The 21,369-nt window shown below is 40.0% G+C and overlaps 1 long non-coding RNA gene across 1 annotated transcript; it reads left to right on the top strand.

Moving 5' to 3' along the window:
* Positions 1-2,235: 2,235 nt before the first annotated feature.
* LOC119873299 lies at positions 2,236-19,858 on the top strand. Its single transcript, XR_005363959.1, has 3 exons — positions 2,236-2,363; positions 12,879-13,259; positions 19,353-19,858. It is a non-coding gene; the product is annotated as an uncharacterized LOC119873299 (long non-coding RNA).
* Positions 19,859-21,369: the final 1,511 nt, after the last annotated feature.

Genomic DNA, 21,369 nt, shown 5'->3' with positions numbered 1-21,369 from the left:
CTGCCTTCATCTTAGGTTGTGATCCCAGGGTCCTGGGATAGTCAGGTTCCCTGCAGGGAGCTTTTCCCTCTGCCTATGTCTTTGCCTCTTTGTGTGTGTCTCTCATGAATGAATAAATAAGATCTTTTAAAAAAATTATTGCAAGAAGGGGTCCATGATACAAAAAGGATTAAATAACCTAATCCATAATGCATCTATAAGGTAATTTACCACACTGGAGGGTGAAGGATGAACTGAATGGGTCATGATTTCTACCCAGGATTTCTGCATTTTGCATAATTTAGATCTCTGAGTAACTCGAAGATCATCTGGTTCCCGCAGGTCCTTTGGGTATTACTTTCTGTCCTACCAGCACACTATCTTTGGTTTTGAATAAAGTAGGTAGTTTAAACAATGTAACACTACATGGGTGCCAATAAATTGCGAAATCTCGTATTTCCTAGTCTGTAAAATGGGCTAAACGTCGTGCAACCAGTTAGAATTGAGGAAGTGACTACATAAAATAAACAGAACATGTTTGCACATGTTTGAGCAATGCCTATCAAAGTAAATAAATGTTCAATAAAAAATTTCCACTTATTTTACATTACTATATTGAAATGTTTCTCCTTCTAAACTTAGAGACTTGAAATGGATGGCAAACTCTAGGTTCATGCCAATTTCCAAGAAGAGAAATAAGATCAGATATGGCAGCACAGATAAGTTACTGTTGAATTCAATTCAATGCTGGATCTATTCTGTTTTATGAGGATGGGAAGAGGGATGTGGTATTTCCCTAGACTAAATGCACAAGAGATCAGAGACATACTTTACTACTGTTTTTATAATGCCCTTTAAGTCCTCTCTTCTTTATACAAACTGTATTATGTTTCAAATTCAATTGCTTGGGGGCAGCCTGGGTGGCTCAGTGGTATAGCGCCACCTTCAGCCCAGGGCCTGATCCTGGAGACCTGGCATCTAGAGAGTCCCATGTCAGGCTCCTTGCATGGAGTCTGCATCTCCCTCTGCCTGTGTCTCTGCCTCTCTCTCTCTCTCTCTCTCATGAATAAATAAAATCTTTAAAAAAAATAAATAAAATTAAATTTCTTTAAAAAAGCAATTTCACTGGTTAAAAACCAGTGAAAATAGCTTTAAGGAATCCCATTATAAAGGTGTGCTACGATGAAGCTGAACTTCAAATAGCCTTAAGGAATCCCATTATAAAGGTGTACTTTGATGAAGCTGAACCTGTATCACTACGTAACAATAGATTAATGAAAACAACAGGAGAGTGTAAATGACACTGTGCAATATATGAGATATAGGCCAGAAATTCAAATTGCACATGCAATATATATGTTTGTAAGTGTGTTTACCTACTAAACTCAGAAAGTCAATACACATATATTTGGGTATGTTGAGATCTATACCCATGTTTACTTTATTATAGTTAATGAAGGAAAGAATGCTGCCAGCAAACAGTTTTTATTTTGTGCAACCTCAGAGACTAGAAAAGACTCGGAGAGAGGGCTAGATCGGCCTGTTCTCCTTTAGCACTTGTCTATTTTAATAGACCATCCCACTGCCTTTGTGAAAACGCTCTCTAGAGGAACTTCAACAAACATGACAGCTGATGCTCCTGGCCTCAAACATGGAAAGCCTGGGCAAAATATACCAAATAGTCTTAAATATATAGTTCAGCTGAAAATAAAGAGCAGATTTCAGAAAGGAAAGAGAGAATGAAAGCCAGAGACCCAAGCACACTGGATATCTTTAGAAGGGATTGAATACCCCCCCACCTGCCTCCCTGAAGCCTTGTTTCTCATGAGGAAACTTCCTTCCTTTAGACTAATACTCTTGGCCTCAATCATGGACTCCCTCCTTCTCATGAGAAGAGGGGTGATTTAAATGGTTGATGAGTTTAAGAAAAGGAACTACTAGGCATGTCTGGATCAACCCCTTCTGGCCTCTCCGTTCTAGCACCTCTCTATTGTAGAAAATGTGCATTCTCACCTGCCCTAGGTTATATTGTACTGTAGAGTGAAGGCTGTGCTCCTAGAAATGAGACTTTCCCATGCTGTCTGTGTCTGGAGAGCAAGTTTGGTTACAGGCAGAGTGTTTTAATTTTTCTGTTGCCACTGCTTCATTGCAATAAAGGTGAAATGCTCATTTCTGTGGTCAGACTTCCACATCTGTCTAAATGGATTCAGAACACAGGTGGGGAAGAGAGGACTAATATATTTGGAGCTTCCTAAGTTCCAAACAGACAGAGGCTTCAGCGGCAGGATCTGGGGTTCTGATACTCACACAGGGACTGAAGATGTGGCACTCGGCCACAGGTGGGAACCCTCCTAAAGCCTGGGGCGGCTGAGCAGCTCAGTTGGGTAAGTGTCCAACTCTTTGTTTCTGTTCAGGTCATGATGTCAGGGTCCTGAGATCAGGCCCTGAGTCAGGCTCCACAGGCTCAGGGTGTGGAGTCTCCTTGAGATTTTCTCACTCCTTCTCCTTCTGTCTCTCTCCTTCTCCCTCGCTTCCTCTAAAGAAAATGAAAAATAAAGCTTGTATCCCTGAAGATCTGCTCCTTCCATTCCCAGGAAACCAGAAAGTCCCCAGCCTGTACACCACAGAGCCCTCAAGGAAGCTCATGCTCCCTGAAGTCTTAAGTAAAAAGAAATAAAAAGACAACTGGGAGAAACCAAATCCCAAGCATATGCCAGAGATGGGACCTAAATTCGTGTTACCTGTACTGTATGGGAGCCACAAAGAGATCAATTAACGCCAAATCTGATTCAGGACCATTGAAACCTCTGAGATCCTGCTGGTATCAGAGTTACGGACACTTTCACAACTAGGACACATGGAATTACCTAGGAGATAACACCCACAGAAGATGCATATACAATAAGTGAGTTATGAAGATCTGAGCAAACAACCCTCCACGTGAGAGAGTTAGCAGATGTGCAAACAGGACTATCAGAACCAAGGAACTACAGTTAACAACAGGCCAATATGAGTAATTTTCAATATGCATTTCTGACATTTAATGAAAGCAAAGAATGTCTAGAGACGGAACACTAAGAAAAAAACGAATTTTAAAAAGAACCTTCTGCAAATGAAAAATACAATAGTCACTAAAATTAGAATATTAAAAGAGAGGTAAAATTGTTCAAGAGAAATAAAAGGATAAGAAGGTGACTATGACATAATGCTCTAGAAAGCAACATGGAGATAGAAAGAAATGGAAAACGTGGGGGCACCTGGCTGGCTCAGTCCGAGGTAGCATATGACTCCTGATCTCTGGTTTGTGAGTTCGATCCCCAAGTTGGATATAGAGATTACTTAAATTAAAACTTTAAATAAATTAATTAATTTAATTAAATCACAATGAGGTACTAGTATGCACCTATCAGAATGACTAAAATGGAAGAGATGGATCAAAGCAAGCATTGGCAAGAATGTGGGAGAAATAGAACTCTCATACATTGCTGGAGGAATAGAAATGATACAAGCAATTTGGAAAACGGAGTTTCTTTAAAAGTTACAGGGCACCTGGGTGGCACAGTTAAGTACCTGACTCTTATTTTAGGCTCATGTCATGATCTCAGGATTGTGAGACTGAGTCCTTCAATGGGTGCCAAAGTTGCTAGGGAGTCTGCCTGAGATCCCTCACTCCCTCTCCCTCTGCTCCTCCCTCCCTCCAATCCTCTCTTTCTCTCTCTCTAAAATAAATAAATAAATAAATAAATCTTTAAAAATAAATAAATAAAAGTTAAACATACACCTACCATACAATCTGCCATTCCATTCCTAGGTGTACTGAAAGAAAAAGATATCCATAGATAGCCTCATACACAAATGTTCATTGCAGTTTAATATGTAGTAGCCAAAAACTGGAAAAAACTCGATGTCCTATATGAGTGAATTGATAAATACCTTCTGACATATCCATCAATGAATCACTCAGCAATAAAATGTTAAATGATTAAAATGTGTATATGAGTTGTATGCATATGCATACATATTATATATATATATAAAACAGAATGCAAAAAAAAACCAGAATGCATGCAATTTACCATAAATATTTAAGAGTATAGTAACATGATACATACAATTTACATATAAAGAGTTCAGTAAAAATAATTGTGTAATATTCATAATATTATAAAATTGTGTAATTGATAGAGAAGCCAAAGTGACAAAGTATAAACAATGATGAATTTAGGGGAAAGGGAAGCATTTTTTTTTTTGTTTTATTCCTTCAACTTTTCTGCACATTTAAAATTATTCAAAATGGAAATTCTGAGAAAACCCAGCTACATATGTTTATAGGAGAAATAACTACAATATAATTACACAGAAAAGGTAGAGGTAAAAGTATGGAAAACACACTAGTAAACCTAAACAAAAGGGAGCTTGTGGGGCTCTAAAATATCAGACAAAGTTGAGTTTAAGGCAAGAAAAAAATTAATAGGAGTTCATGAGTTAATGATAAAGGACAGAACTCTTCAGGAATTCTGAGTGCTTAAATTTATATTCATTTCATAACACAATCTCAAACATGTAAAGCAAAAAGTGGCATTTACAAGAAGAAATCAAATTCACAATCACAGTAGAATATTTTAAGGTTCTTTTCTAGGTAATTGATTAATGAAGCAGGCAAAAAACTGGCAAAGAGATGGAAGACTGGCATACAACTCATATGCTTGATCTAAATGACATTTATAGAACCCCATACCCAATAAACAGAACACACATATTATTTGTGAAACTCTTATTAACTATTCACCAAAATTGATGACCTGCAAAGAATAGAGGATATTCCAACAAACACTTAAGAATATGTATCATTCTTGGGGTGCCTCAGTGGCTCACTTAGTTAAGTATCTGACTCTTGGTTTTGGCTCAAGTCATGATCTCAGGGTCATGAGATCAGGTCCCAGATCACTCAGCACAGAGTGGGCTTGAGTTTCTCTTCTGCCCCTCCCCCCTCTCATGCCAGGACAGGTAGTCTCTTTTAAAAAAAAAAAAAAAAAAACCCAAAGTATATATCATTCTCTGTTGACACTGCAAAATCTAAAGGAAGAAAAAAAGAAAACATAGCCAGTCCCTGCCCCCAAATATTTGAAAACTAAACAAACAAAACAAATACATACCTATTTTAGGAACCTAGCCAGCAATTAAGGCCCTGCATCAAATTACTTTCTGCTTAAAACACCTGGAGAAGGGTTCCTGTTTTCTGTCCATACTCTTATGTGAGATCTTATTCACAGATTAGGATATTTTATATTTTAAAGAACCATTTCTATCAATTCAAACTATAATCAATGAAATTTAAACAAAAATCCATTGAGTGTTCAAGGGTTGAACATACCAATTCTAAACTTCACAGGAAAGGTTTAGGAATCAAGCAATTTGAAAAAGCAGGAAGGCAAATTTTCAAGTTGTGCCTTATTAGATATTAGGATCCAAAATTTAAAAAAATACTGTGGAGTGCCTGGGTGACTCAGTCAGTTGGGCATCTGACTCTTGCTTTCAGCTCAAGCCATGATCTCAGGGTCCTGAGATTGAGTCCTATGAATGGTTCCACTCAGTGGGGAGTCTGCTTGATATTCTCTCTCTTTCTCTCCCTCTCCCTCTGCCCTTCTCCCCCTGCCTTGCTCATGAGCTCTCTCTCTCTCAAAAGAAATAAATCTTTAAAAAGAAATAAAGAAAATATTGTGATACTGACTCAGATCTAGGAACAATAAATAAATGATGAAGCAATTTTCCCTGTAGAATCAAATCCATATGCATACTGAAACTTAGCATGTGAAAAATAACAGACAGTTTAAAAAATAGTATTGGAAAGGCACCTGGGTGACTCAGCCCACTTAAATGTCTGCCTCTTGGTTTCCACTTAGGTCATGAACTCATAGGCCTTGGGATCTAGCCCAGAGGGATCTAGCCCTCTCAGTGGGGGTGTCTGCTTCAAGAGTCTCTCCCTCTGCCCCTCTCCCTGCTCACTCTCTTACTGCACTCTCTCCCTTGAAATAAATATATCAATCTTTTAAAAGTAGTATTGGAGGTGCTATATGGTGACAGATAGTTAGTAGCTACACCCGTGCTGAATAGACCATAATGTAATAATGCCTTGGAAAATCACTATGCTGTACAACTTAAAACTAATTTAACATTGTGTGTCAACTATACTTCAATAACAGAAAATGGTAAAGAAAAAATACATACTGCTAGACTACAAAAAAAAATATATATATATATAGGGATGTCTGGGTGGCTCAGTGATTGAGCACCTGCCTTCAGCCCAGGGCGTGATCCTTGAGTCCTAGGATTGAGTCCCATGTCAGGCTCCCTGCATGGAACCTGCTTCTCCCTCTGCCTGTGTCTCTGCCTCACTCTCTCTCTGTGTCTCTCATAAATAAATAAATAAAATCTTTAAAATATACATATATATATTACATATTATACATACATACATATATCCACTCTGAATTTTAATAGCCTAACTCTGCAGTTGTTTTTCACCCTATGGCTCGCAATCCAACATCCACAGCACCACACCAACGAAACACTGGGAGCTTTGAAAACCCCTGATGCCCAGGCTGAAGACCATGTCAATTAAATCAGGACCTCTGGGGGGAGGGACTTAAAAATAAGTATTTTTAAAGCTTTCCAGAAGTATCCAATGTCCAGGGCAAGTTGCTGATCACAAATTATCATCATAACAGTTCAAGTGATGTCAATACTTGCACCTAATCCAATACGTTACATCTATTTGGTATTATAAACACACAGACAGTAGGAGACATGACTGAAATACTTTACAAGTATAAGACACTTTACAAAATAAAAAGTAATTTCACATCTCATTTCATCTGCTCATTTACCCCATGACTCACGACCCTGTTTTGTAGATAAAGCTGAAGCTCAGAAAAGCTGAGTGCTCTGTCTGATACGATACAATCAAGACATGGAAAACTGAATGCCAAATGTGGTTTCGGGCCTCTGTAACAACCATACCCCAAAACGTAGAGAGTTCTTCTGTAGTCTTGCAGAGGCTGTGTGTGTGTGTTAAATTATCAGCCAAAATATATAGATGGGGCATCTGAAACTCAGAGGTGGTGTAAGATTTGCTCCAGGTCACACAGTTTAGACTTGAATTCTGACATCTCCTATGCTGAACTGACTTAGCAGGAAAAATATAAGCATATAATACTTTCCCTCACTTACTGGCCATTAAAGCCCCTTTCCCCACCCCTTGATCATATCGTGGGCAAATCTCAGACCCATATGTCCACTTAGGTTCACAAAGCCTGGTTCAGTCTGATGCAGTGAAACTTCGAGTAAATTTGGCCCTGCCTTTCTCCTCCCTTCCCTCCAGTGTAGCTCTTTCCAATGGCTCTAGGTTCCTTAGTGGGGAGTTGGGCTGTGGTCTGCTCCTTCATTCTGGGGATACATCCTCCTCTTCCTGTGTCTCTTCTACTCCAATATACAGGGACTGGGGAGAAAGATTCAGGGAAGGTGGTGAGGAGTCTTTTACTTGACTGGGGCCATGTGCTGCCCACTGTGGGCAGTTATGCCCATTGTGAAGTAAGAGTCCACACGCTGGTTTCATTACAGTGCATTTGTGCATGCTTTAAGAGGCTCTGACCTGCGGTGTGACCCTTTCCCACTGCCTACTTCAGCCCCTACACTTGGCATAAATCACCACAGTTCTTACACTGGGTTCCCCCGCCCAGCTGCCAACCCTTTTAAATATTGTTTGGGGTTGAATTGTGTGCCCCCCCCACCCCAAAGTCCTAAGCCCTGATCCAGAATGTAACCTTATTTGGAAATAAAGTATTTGCAAATGTAATCAAGTCACAAGGAAGTCATTAGAGTGGGTCCTAATCCAATGACTGGTGACCTTAGAAGGGGAATTTGGAAACAGACACTAAGAGAGACCACCATATGAAGACACAGAAGGAAGATGGCCATGTGAAGATGAGAATCCGAGCTGGGAGACATGCTGCTACAAGCTAAAGAACATGTTGGGCTACCAAAAGCTGGGACGGGCAAGGAAGGATCCTTCCCTAGAAATTTCACGGGGAGCATAGCTGCCTTTCTGACATCTCGATTTTGGATGGTTAGCCTCCAGAAGTATGACACAATAAATTTCTATTGTTTTAGGCCATCTAGTTTGTGGTAAATTGTTACAGCAGCTCTAGGACTCTAACACAGACTCTGTACTAGCAAAATGGTCCAAGTCCAGCTACCAGTTCCTTTCTTCCATAGGAAACTCCTCTACCTGTCTGTCTCCCTAATGAGTTGTATAAAAAAATCTAATACACCAATTGTATAATACACTAATTTTCTGTGACTGCCTACTATCACAGCCTGCTCCAAAAGGTCTCCTGCCTTCAAAATTTCCAAGTGAGAAATAAAAAAAGAGTGCATACTCACTTCCATCCTCAAATTTCCTGGCATAAAAGTCAGCCTCTATGAAGAACGACCCCATTGTGCTTAGCTCTCTAGATAGCATCAGAGGGGTCCTATAAGATCTGCAGTTTAACAAACATCACCTAGTGTCACTTAAGTCCTATGCTATATCCTGTCCAGCAAAATCAGTGTTCGCCCTCTCTATGCCAAACAGATGGCTAATGCTATGCTTAGATCACCTTTGTTTTTCTTGCCATTTTAATCCTCTGTAGATGGTTGGTTACCTTCATCTTCATGAGACATTCAACTTTTTAAGATGGGGGAGTGGAAGGAAATGAAATAAGTCTCCCAGAGTCACTGTTTCTGGAAGATCTGCTCTAGGTATGGGCTTGTTTATGCATCTACAACTGCCAACCCTTTACACTCACCTACATCTGTCTTTCTTGGCATCTGTCCATGTGCCACAGGAGGCCTTGTGAAGCTATCCTTGGACTCATTCCCCTCTTGAGCAGAGAGAGCACCTTCCACCTACTCCACATCCAGTGACCCCATTGACACTGTTATCTCTGTGCTTACCAAGCCACAAAAAGCTCCTCAGGCTATGAGACCAGACACACTGGGTTCAAATTCCACCTCTGCTGTGTGTGGCCAACTGTGTGACCTCTGGCCAGTTGCCTCACCTTTCTGAAGCTCAGTTTCCTCCTCTTTCATACTGCCATGATCCCACCTTATGGGGTTATAGTGAGGGCCACCACGACGGTAAAACACCTCATAGAAGGTAGGGAATCAATTATGGTATTTCTCTTCTTCCTTCCTCACCACCGTCCTGGTACCCTATGAGTGCAGCAGAGAGATAAGAACTAGGCTGGCAATTTTAAGTGATGCTGTAAAGAGACAAGGCTTGTGGACAAACACAGGGAGAGGTGGAATAAAATGTGGTCTCTGAGATTGTGTGAATATATGTTAGGGAAGGTGGTATCATATATTTTTTAAAGCCCAATTACATTGTTCCAAGGAAGTTTCATAAACAAAAGCAAAAATATTGTAGGCACAGAGGTTTAGGATTCAATATGAAGAGATGCATTATTTTCACAGTATTTAAAGAGTAGATTTCATTTTTTTTTTTTACCTTCTTCTGGTAATTCAGAAACTTACCCAGATGTTACCTCCATTCCAGAGACTGCCAGGTTATGTTAGGCTATAAGGCAATGACACTGTCTTTGCAGCACAAATATGAGTCTTTGCCTTCCCTTGGCAGCCCGGTGTTAAATCATCACTAGATGAAAATAGTATCTAACATTCATTTTTTATGACCTTAGCAAACCATTCACCTATGAGTCTTCCTTTTGCTTCTCTGTATCAAGCACACATTTACTCAACACAAAATAAAAGCAGCCTTAAGTTTGACTCACTCTTATTTGCACTGACTTGGAGAATTACACAATTTGTCAAAGAAGGTAATGGCCATTCCTCAAGTTACAAGCAACAGGCTTCATGCTGGGCTCTGAGAGCTCACATTTAACCCTGCCCTCCACATGGATAAAAAGGTAAGTATCTAATACTCTCTGTACTTGACTAAGAGTCATCAACTTTGACCAATTTTTCTTTTTCTTAAACAAGAAAAAAAAAAAAGGACACTAAAAAATGTATGTACTTGTGAGAAGGTAGCCCGCTTTCCTGAGGTAAACACCATCTTGTTCTCTAAGCAAGCATCTTGTTCAATTGTTTTGCACTTTCTCTCCCAGATGCATCTCTCTCTCACTTCCAAATTCAATTGTACACCCAAAGTGAGATTTTTTTCCCAAGGAAGCATTAGAGAGGAATGAAAGACAATGTAGAAATACTGATCATGGGCTGGCAGTAATAGGAAATCAAGTATTACTTTCAGTACAACAGGAATCTGGAGCAGCAGATGTCAGGATGAACCCCAGAGGGAATTTAATGGGGCCTTGAGTTAGTCTGAGAAGTTTCACAGCATTCCTAGCTCCAACACTTTGACTTCCTTCAGGGAATTGGCATAAAGACAAAATCCAGATCTGCCTATCTCTACAATCAGGGACCAAATGACATTGAGAATGTCTAACAGCTCATAAATGTTGACACCAAAAGCTTCCCTCTCTACCATGAAGTAACTCCCAGTATAGATTATTGCAGCTTGAAACTTGGACCTTAGGAACTTGTACTGATGCTTTATAGGACTGTCAGGTGAGCTGGGAATGGAGCAGGAGCTAGCCTGACACATGCACACTGAGATGAGACAAGGGATAGCTCCAGAGCTACTGGAGGTCCCATCATGCCCAAGTGTCCATGGGGCTATACTTGCCTCCATCATCATTTTCAAAATGGCTGTACCAGCAAGTTGCATCTAGTCAGCAAAGGCCAGAAGTAGACTGGTGGATACTGACAGGTCTAAATGTCAGTGGGCACACTCTCTGGGGTCTTATTCAAAGCAAGAGAACCAGATCTAAATAATGGGGTCACTAGAGCTAGGGTCTCCAGAATCTGGACTAGTGAATTACACAACTAAACTGACTGGACTAAGGAAAGGGCATCAAAACTGTAGTTCTAGTATGTGGACTGAGTGAATGAATATAGAGAAATAAGTGAAGGGGGCTATACTCCAGACTTACCTGATTCCTTGTGGCCATTAATATTGCCGGTAGATCTCAGATGTAATTAGTAAGGAGCAGTGTGGGAGGCCCTCAGTCACCTGGAGTCATTGAATCTTCAGTCTGAGCATAACATAATACCAGCCTGGGAGGGGGGGCATGCTGTATTATCCATTTCCATCAGGAATAGCTCAGGGAGCTGAGCTTGAGGTTGGGGAGCATCAGCAGAACCAGCTGTGACCAGCTGGATCAACATGTCCACAACGGCTACCATAAAGGAGCTCCCTTGATAACTGCCAGAATTGGAATCCACTAAAAAATAGCAATTCTGACCACAACGAATTAAAATATGACAGTGAAGTGCAGAAATGGAAGGAAGGGGAGACAGGAAACCATCCTTTTGTCTTGAAGCAAAAATCCAAGCCTACCGATGACTTCTCTCATGAGCTCATTTATATTTTTATTTTCAAATTTTGCTTCCTCAGTGAATAAAAAATATCTGGTGATTAGAAGGCAAGTAGGAAAAAAAGAGGTATTTATGGAGAAAGCTTTAGCTTCATATTGTTTTAAATATTTCCCAGTCTCTCTGTTTTACTCCGGCAGGGGGGCGGGGGGGGGGGGAGGATTTTAAAGGATAAGTTTTGTTACTTCTTCCTTTTACAAAATTTAACATTGGGCATAATTCATCACGTTAATGGTAAAGACAACATTTTCTGAGGTAATACTGAAAGTCAATGTTAAAATTTATGATGAAAATGGAATAAATATTTGTAGTACTAGGGTAAAATATCCAGTGGGGTATCATAGCTATTTATGGGAAGGAAAATTAAATTATCCCTCTCTGTCCAACTCTGCAACTGACTTTTAAACTTTGGTAATTTAACATTATATTTCACAAACACTATGGTATTTTATCCATTAGGATGTGAAATCCAGGAGAGCAGGGAATTTCAACTGTTTTATTTACTACTGTCTTTCTAGTGCATAGAGTAAGTAGTAAATATTGTGAATCAACAAATTATTTCAGGGACTATGAGAAAAACTACTATGGAAACATTACATTCGCTTATCCACAGCCTTATCCCCATTTCGGTGTTTCAACAAGGGCTCAGCTGTTCCCAGGACTTCATCTGCACCTTCCTCTTCCTTCCAACCTATCATGTTGGGTTTACCAACAACCAAAGAAGTGCTCTCTGATTGTGCTCATTCCACATGGCTCTCCTCTGACTCTAAAGAATCCAGTGGAAAAGTCAAAAGATGAGAGTGAGGCCACAATATTCCTGGGAATACTTCAGAATGCACAGGACTAGGGGCTGTGAACGGTCACAGGGCACATTTCCCCTTCCAGCTTCTGCTCTTGATCACAAACAGCAGAATGAAAGGATATGCTGTTTCCCTTTAGGACCTGAGTTGTTACCTCAGTGATTTTCACTCTCTTTCTAAAAAACCTGCTAGCATAGCCATGCTCATGGTTAATACCCTCAGGAAATATTTCCATTGACAAGGGGTGCCATTGTGCTACTTCCCATAAAAGGGTAATCATGCCCGTGGCTTCTTTGGGACTTGGATCCTTGCAAGTTTTTCAGTCACCTTTGTCCAAGAAGAAAGGGCACAGTCAAGGTGTAGAGTCTGCCAAACTCAGTCAAATATCCTGAAATGTGTTCCAACATTTGGAATTTGACAAGATTCCCAAGGACATCTGGCTTTGGTCCCCCTCTCCCTTAATTACTGAGCCCAAACAGAAAATGTAATCCATCTACTTCAGAGTCATTTTCCCAAAACTCATCCAAATTTTCCTTAGTAAGCCTATTAGATGTCTTTGTCTTCGTGGGCCTAACACCTTCCTTCTCACGTTTTATTTCTTGGAACTAGGAAGCAGACAGAGCCAAGGGCAACAGGGCTCCATTTCAAACACAAGACACAATCTATAAAATCAGGTGCTGGCGGTGGAGGGTCAAGAGTCTCACTCCCAGAATTACAGCTGTGACACCTCTGAGGGGGAACTAAGGGAGTCTCTAGGACAAATGTACCCTTGCAAGGACAGAGAACAGAACTAAGGACAGATTCTCTCCAACCCATATTCAGTAGCACCCGGGGCCAACGCCTTACCACAGTTCACGGTGACAAACGCAGAAGCAGAGATTTCACTAACTCCTGCTGTTGGTGGTGGTCATATGGCGAACACTGGACTTGGAACACAAGAAAGCCTGCAAGATCCACCTAAGACCTTTTCATATGGCCCTGAATCTCAAAGTAAGACAAAAATGGGTCCAAGTCCTAACTCCTAATAAACCACTTACTAGTTTTGTGTCCTTGGGCAAGTTCCCTAATATCTCTGAACTCGTGTTTTCCTGCTGTAGATAAAGATTATAAAACCTTTCTTGCATTTTTATTATAACACTTAGGTAAATTTATAAAGCTTAGCACAGTGCCTGGCATTGGAAAGTACTCAGGACAGCTATTTGTTTTGTTATTTTTCATTTTTATAATACTTATATTGAGATAGAATTCACATACCGCACAATTTATGCATTGAAAGTATACACTTCAATAACTTTTCATATATTCACAAAGTTACACGACCATCACCAAAGTCAACGTTAGAACGTTTTATCACCACAAAAGTAAACTCCATTCCATTAGAAGTCATTCACAGTTCCGCTAAACCTAGGCAACCACTCATCTCTTCTTTTCCCTATGGATTTTCCTGTTCTGGACATTTCATACAAATGGAATGATATAATACATTATCCTTTGTGACTGACTTCTGTTACTTAACATAATGTTTTCCAGGTTCGTCCATGCTGTAGCACCTATAGTTCACTTCACTTTATTGTTGAATATATGCCATGATGCCACTGTGTGGATCTCTTCATCTCTTTTTATTGTTTAATATTATTATTCCATTGTGTCGATATACCATATTTTAATTATTCATTCATCACTTATCAAAAATGTGGATTGTTTCCTTTATTTGGTTTTTATGAATAATGCTGCTATCAACATTCACGTACAAGTTATGTGTGAAACTTCATATCTCTTGGGGAGATCTTATGGTGACGTTACCTCCATGTTTAACCTCTTAAGGAACTGCAGATGTTTCCAAAGTGAATGCACCATTTTAAAGTTCGTTTGATAGCATATGAGGATCTCATTTCTTTCCAATCTACCAATACTAATGTTTGTCTTTTTCATTACAGCCATTGTAGTGGGCATGAAGTGGTACTTCACCGTGGATTCAATTTTTATTTTCGCAATGGCTAATGATGTTCAGCTTCTTTTATGTGCTTATTGGACATTTGTATGTCTTCTTTGGGTAAACGCCAATTCAGATCCATTTTTATTTTAATTGCTTTTTTGTCTCTTTATTACTGAGTTGGCAATATTTACATATTTCAGATATAAGCCTGTTATCGATATATGATTTGTAAACAGTCCTCCCCATTCTGTGGGTATCTTTTCACTTTCTTGATGGTATCCTTTGAAGCAGAAAATTTATTGTTTTGATGAAGTCTAGTTTATCTATTTCCTTTTGTTGCTTATGCTTCTCATGTCAAATCCAACATTATGAAGATTTTCCCTATAAAGTCTTCTAAGCATTTTATAGTTTTAGCTCCTACATTTAGTCTTGGATCTATTTTGAAATAATTTTTATATATGTTGTGACACTGGAATAGTCCAACTTCATTCTTTTGTATGTGGATAGCCAGTTTTCCCAGCACCATTTGTTGATGAGGTTAACTTCCGCACTGAATTTTTGGTACTGCCTGTGGAAAATAAGTTGATTATAAATGAGAACTTTCATTTCTGATTCTTTTCTTTTAATTTTAATTTTTTTATTTTTTGTTTTTTCTTTTCTGATTTTTGATACTAATCCACTGATCTACATGTTAATCTCATGCCAGTACCACACTGTCTTGGATCAATGTTGATTTGTAGTAAGTTTTGAAATCAGAAACTATGAATCTTCCAACCTTTTCCTTCTGTTTCAAGATTGTTTTTCCATAAATAAGATCACATCACCTGCAAATAAAGACAGTTTTATGTCTTCCTTTCCAAACTGGATGCCCTCTATTTCTTTTTCTTACCTAACTGCCCTGACCAGAACCTCCAGTACAATTTCTCAATAGAGGCAGCAAGAGCAGACAACCTTGTCTTAGCCTGGATCTTAGAGGAAAAGCTTTTAGCCCTTCATCATTAAGAATGATGTTCACTATGGGTTGTTCACGGATGCTCTCTTTCAGGTTGAGGAAGTCTCCTATTCTAGTTTGTTGAATGTTTTTATCATAAAGGTTGTTATTGTTATTACACAAAAATGCAGCTGTTCTCTCCTTTCCCTTTTTTCCTCTCTTCTTTCCCTTTTATGATTTCTTTCCAGAGCCTGGTAGGACACCAGGATGACATCAGGGAAGCGGAAACCATGGGCTGCTGTGCATCCATTCCCAAAAGTGCTCTATGAGCAAGCATCTGCCACCTTCTCCCTCCTGTCTGCACTCCTGACCTAGATAGGTGCCCTTGTTGTTCTGGCACAAGTTGCTTCCCTTCCACTTTGGCCTGCTTTGCTGGCCCACTGCATTCTGATTCTAGGTGACTGGCTTCCTGTCACTCTTCTTCAGGGTTCAGATCCCTGTCTACCTCATTACAGGTGTCCTAGACTACTCTGGCAGCCAATGGTATTTGGAAAGCTAAAGGCTGTTTTCCAGGCAGTAGAATTTCCTTTTTATTCCATACCAGTTTGATTCCATGAATATATCACGAGAACTTTTTAATGCCAAGTATTGAGCTCGTTTGATCCTATTATTAATAATAACTCCATCATGTTGTTTTTACTTTGGTCCCATTTTACAGAACAGAAAGCTGAGGCTCCATGTGGCCGGCCAATTTGTCTGAGGTTACATACATAGTAAGTGGCAGAGCCAGAATTTGATGACATTTCTGTCTGGGTGGAGCAAAAGAGAGGAACATGCATCTAGTTGTAATGGCTAAGACAAAACTCAGGGCATTAGTTGCCATATTGGAATAGCTAGGAACTAGGAAAGTGGTACACCTCATTCCAAATACAAGGCTTCTGTTGCTCCTGTGTGCCAACTTGTCCAGACTTATCTTGCAAAAACATATGCCCACCCATCCAAGACACGCTGAACCACATCATGCTATCTCTACTGCTGTACCTTCCATATGCTGTTATCTCTGCCTCAAAAACACTCTCTTCTACTCAACTGCCAACTTTTAGATGCCTGACTAATTTCTATTCCTATTGCAAACCCAATACAAGAATCACTCTCCCTGGGAACTCCTTCTGATCCACACCAGACTGTGTTTTGTTATATCCCATACATACCTTTGCTATAGACTCACCACTTTTGCTTTCTCCCCCTCAACAAATTACCAGTAAACCATGAGCACCTTCAAGGTGGGGCCATAGTTAGTTCTCTTCTGTCTCCCAGTAGAGTTCCTGGCCCTATGTTTTTTCAAATAACTAACTGAATCTTAAGGATGAGCCCCTATAAACAGATGCCATCTCTGGTAGAAGGTTTAAAGCATCTCTCGGTAAACCAACCCAAATAAATGAATATTTGGGACTTTTTGTTCACTTCTATTATGGAGAATCTGATTCTTAAAACAAGAGGTTCAGGCCTATGAAATTTGAACCTAAAACAGTAAAACCACCTTTGCACTCTGCAAAATACAACTCACAGTCACCAGATCACCAAGAGACAGACCTCAGGAAAGAGGATAATAGAGGAGGAAATGAAGATTCTCACTTTAAATACAAAAAAGATCACCCTCATGTTCTTAACACGTAGGGATCCACTGTCAGAGCCAGAGATGACTTTGAGATTAAATGGTACAAGCCATCCATTTCTTTAGCTTCTAAACAAAAATGAGAATTTTATTTCTGACTCAAGTCATCTCAGGGAAAAGATGCCAGCTACAAGGTGTTTAGGGGGGCTCTCTGTGGCAACTCTGAGAGCAAAGCTTTAATGTGCCATCTTTTGCTTTCTTCTCTAAGAGAAAGCTGTGAGGTCAGGCCCAAGATGACAATGCCAAACAGCTCCCAAAAGGTTCTTGGTCTTAATATTTAACAATTTCCCCTCAAACCCTGGCACATCATGGGTTGAAGATACACATTATTTTCATTTAGACAAGAATTCTGAAGTACTGGGTATTTTTGGGAGGGCTTTCTGTTAAATGTTAAAGAAAACATGGTTTTAAGATAGATTACCCCTGGTCATTTATCTAATAGACCATACTGCGATCTGTAAGCTCCATCCTTCTTGCAGCTTTCACATTCTATTAAAATGGGATCTTCTACCAGGAAATTTACTCAGACAGGGGAGTTAATTTGAGGTTGAAACTGTAACGTGGCCAATTATCTCTCTGCCTTTGGGTGTATACAATCTTTACCCCAAGCTTTGGAAATAAAGACAACATTTAGCAAATATTCTTTCCTCAAAGCTAATGAGTTAAAAAGAATAACAGATAACAGTATATTGGGAAAAAATTACATGGTCTTTAGTGCATTTTAGTGTTATTGCCTGTTAACACACAGTGGTTACCGAGAGTTGGCCAACTCATGAGAGAACTCCAATCTTCTAAGGAATCAATTTCTGAATTGTTGAGTTTATGGTGTCTGAGTGATATCGTTGAACAGGCTGGGAGTACAGGAGACCATGTCTGTGCAATCTGACCTAGGGGAAGCTATGAATCATAGGTTGTCCTTCCGTCTGATAATATCCAGACCATCAGCACACTCTGGGTAATGACATTTGAGGCTTTTCATCCAGGACTATCCAGTTTCCTACTTCATGGGTTATACTGGTCCTAGGACCAGGTAATCTAATACACCTAATATAAGTAACAATATAACCTTACTCAAAGTCCTACTAGATAGAAGGTCTTTGCCAGCCTCTGTGGAAGAACAGCAGGATGCTTAACTAGATCTTTGATTCCATTTATATGTAATGTCCTGGATAGGCAAACTCAGAGAGGCAAAAAGCACACTCCTGGTTTCCTAGAGCTGGAAGGAAGGAGCCTTGGGGAAAGCTGGCTTAAAGGATGTGGGGTTTCTTTCTAGAGGTACTGAAAAAATTAATTGTGGCTAGGCTTGCCCAAATCTGGGAATATACTAAAAACCTGTGAACTGTACACTTTAAATGGGCAAATTGTATGGTATTTGAATGATACCTTTAAAGCTGTTACAATAAAACAAACAAACAAACAAACAACACTTGCCCTCACAAAAAGAAGAAAGACATTAATACCAGTTAGAAAATAAAGACAGGTGCCACAGAATGCTAAGGAAGATCCAAAACTGCTTACTTTCTTCCACCTTTGGAGGATTTTCCTTTTCCAGGGACCATCACAATCTCTCTTGGTGCATGTTTAGGTTCAGGAGAGAAGGCCTTAGAGGAGAAGAGAGCTTCTTGTAACTGAACAGAAATGAAACCCATGGGGCAGTTCGGGTGGCTCAGTGGTTTAGCGCCACCTTCAGCCCAGGGTGTGATCCCGGAGACCTGGGATCGAGTCCCACTTCCCACGTTGGGCTCCCTGCATGGAAGCCTGCTTCTCCCTCTGCCTGTGTCTCTGCCTCTCTCTCTCTTTCTCTGTCTCTCATGAATAAATTAAAAAATATATTTAAAAAAAAGAAAAAAAAGAAATGAAACCCATGAGAGCACAGCAAAAGATGTCCTGGCCACAGAAATATCAGTCTTGGGCCTCTCAGTGGAGTCCCTGTGCAACTCACTACCCCCTCACAGCTGATCACAAGCAAGGTATTTTATTTAAAGGGGAAAAGAGAGAAGGGTGATTTTATGTCAGGCTGAGAGGTAGCTCCTGTTACTTGAGGCCTCTCCATTCTAAAGACAACTTCTAGAAGAGCACTATCCCCAACCCCATTTAGCTTCCCATGTTCCTGGGGCAAAGGGCTCTGGCATCAGGGCTGTGCACAAAGTAGATCAACCAGAACTAGTCCTGTAGTGACTTGTAAGCTAAAATATTGCTCCATGAACAGATGAACAAACCTATTTTCCAGGCCATGCAAGCGATCATGGAAGAAGAAGACAGAAGAAGAAAGTATATTTCATGCTACATGATTTACCTTTTATTGGAGTAGGCTTATTGTATTGAAAAAGAGCCATCACCACCCTCACCTTCACTGAAGTGGCTGGCCCCTCTCTGCCACCATTTTTTCTTTGTTTGTTTATTCCCCTGATTTTCAATATTTACTAAAAAGCAAATTGGTCAGGTATATTTGACATATATAATTCCAAGCATTTTTAAAGGTGATCCTTTTTAAACTTTTAAATTAACTGAAATATTCTAAATGACAAATTGCTTTCATAGGTAACATTAAACTGCCAAGCAACATGGCATGTGAGTACTTTAAAGAAACGTTCATCAAGAGATTTTTCTACAGGAGTGTGGACGTGCATTCCACGTTTGGGTTCCTCACTAACCAGGGACCGCTGCTTCCTCACTCTGACAATAAAGACCTGTCACCATTTCTTGCTGTTCTTGGTCTCTACCTTTCTTGTAGCTGGAACAAAGACTGGGCTGAGGGTGGAGTTCAAGAGATGGTGCACCACGGGCAGAGAACTCATTCTTTCCTCTCCTCTGGGAAGGGCCTGCAACTGGGTAATGGTCCTCTCAGTTCCGTACTGGAGTTCTTCAAAGCTTGTGGGGCAAACTCAGCTGTGTGGTGTGTTGCCACCCTTGCTCTTCGGATCCCCATTTCCCTGGAAGAACCAAGGAGAGAGAGCTCTCTTTTCCAGTGCAGGCCACCAGCCTCCTTCCATGACAACACAAGCATTGGCTTTGGGAAGTTGCCAACTTTCTCATGTGGGACTTGAACCCTTGGCCTCCCACCCCAAAGTAATGATGCTACCAGCCGAGTGACACAGGCCTATTTCCTGAGTCAATGGACTGAACAGGTCCAAAGGTATGCAAGGCATTTCTCTCCCCCTGGCCTCACCCAGCCTTGGCATGGCTGCTGGCATCGCCAGAGCTGTCCTCCCCCGTGAGCAGTTGCTGGGCCACCGCCAAGCTTCCACAGAGCTGTTTGTCAGCTCATTAGTGCATTTCTTTGCTTTCAGATTTCCTAACTTGAAAATAACTAGAATAAAAACTCACTTTAATGAATGGTTTTGAGCCTTTTTCCCTTCTCCCCTCTTCTCCTACCTAACAGCTGTTTTACTTTTAATGGGACCCATAACTCCATGGCAGGGCAAACAACTTAACATTTCCCTTAATTTTCAGGCCTTTACCCCCTAGAAAAGTTGTGAATCCACTCATACTCTAGAATGGAGATAAAAATATCAGGATATCAATGAAAAGAAGACAGGAAAATAGGCTTTTGTCCTGCACCCACTGAGTTAGCTTTTGATAACTGTTTTTAAGAAATATGGGACAACATGGAGAAACACTCTCTTCTACCATTACAGTCACATAAAAATGGTAGCTATATGGGGTAAGATTAGCAAGAAGTATAAAAACCTAAAATAGAATGTCAATATTCTTTCACCCCAGTTATAATACTGTTTAAATAATGTCTCTTCTTAGGGAACTAGTCACTTATTAAAATGTAATGACATTCCTATTATAGGAGTCCCAGAAGATGAACTGAGAGAAAAAGGGGTGGAAGGTTTATTTGAACAAATTATGACTGAAAACTTCCTTAATCTGGGGAAGGATACAGACATCAAAATCCAAGAAGCCTGGAGAATTCCCTTTAATTTCAACAAAAGCCAACCATTGGTAAAGCATATCACAGTCAAATTCAAAAAACACAAGATAATGAAAGAATCTTGAAACTAGGAAGGGAAAAAAGTCCTTAACCTACAAGGGAAGACAGATCAGGTTCATAGATCTGTCCACAGAAACTTGGCAGGCTAAGAAGGAGTGGAAGGAAATATTCAACGTGCTGAATGGGAAAAAATATGCAGCCAAGAATTCTTTATCCATTAAGGCTGTCATTAGAAATAGAAGGAAAGATAAAATGTTTCCCAGACAAACAAAAACTAAGGGAGTTTGTGACTACTAAAGCAGCCCTGCAATAAATTTTACGGTGGACTCTTTGAGTGGAAAAAAAAAAAAAAAAAAGACTAAAAGCAACAAAGACTGGAAAGGATCAGATAATATCACCAGAAACACTACTCTGCAGGTAACACAATGGCACTAAATTCAGATCTTTCAATAATCACTCTGAATGTAAATGAACTAAATGCTCCAATCAAAAGACACAGGGCAGGGTACCAGAATGGAAAAAAAAAAAAAAAAAAAAGAAGACTCATTGATATGTTGTTACAAGAGACTCATTTTTTATCTCAAGACACCTACAAATTGAAAGTGAAGAGAGGGAGAA

Source organism: Canis lupus, chromosome 9 (genome assembly GCF_011100685.1).
Source record: "Canis lupus familiaris isolate Mischka breed German Shepherd chromosome 9, alternate assembly UU_Cfam_GSD_1.0, whole genome shotgun sequence".
Lineage (NCBI taxonomy): Eukaryota > Metazoa > Chordata > Mammalia > Carnivora > Canidae > Canis > Canis lupus.
The sequence above is the reverse complement of the archived record's forward strand: the minus strand, read 5'-3'. Positions and strand labels throughout refer to the sequence as shown.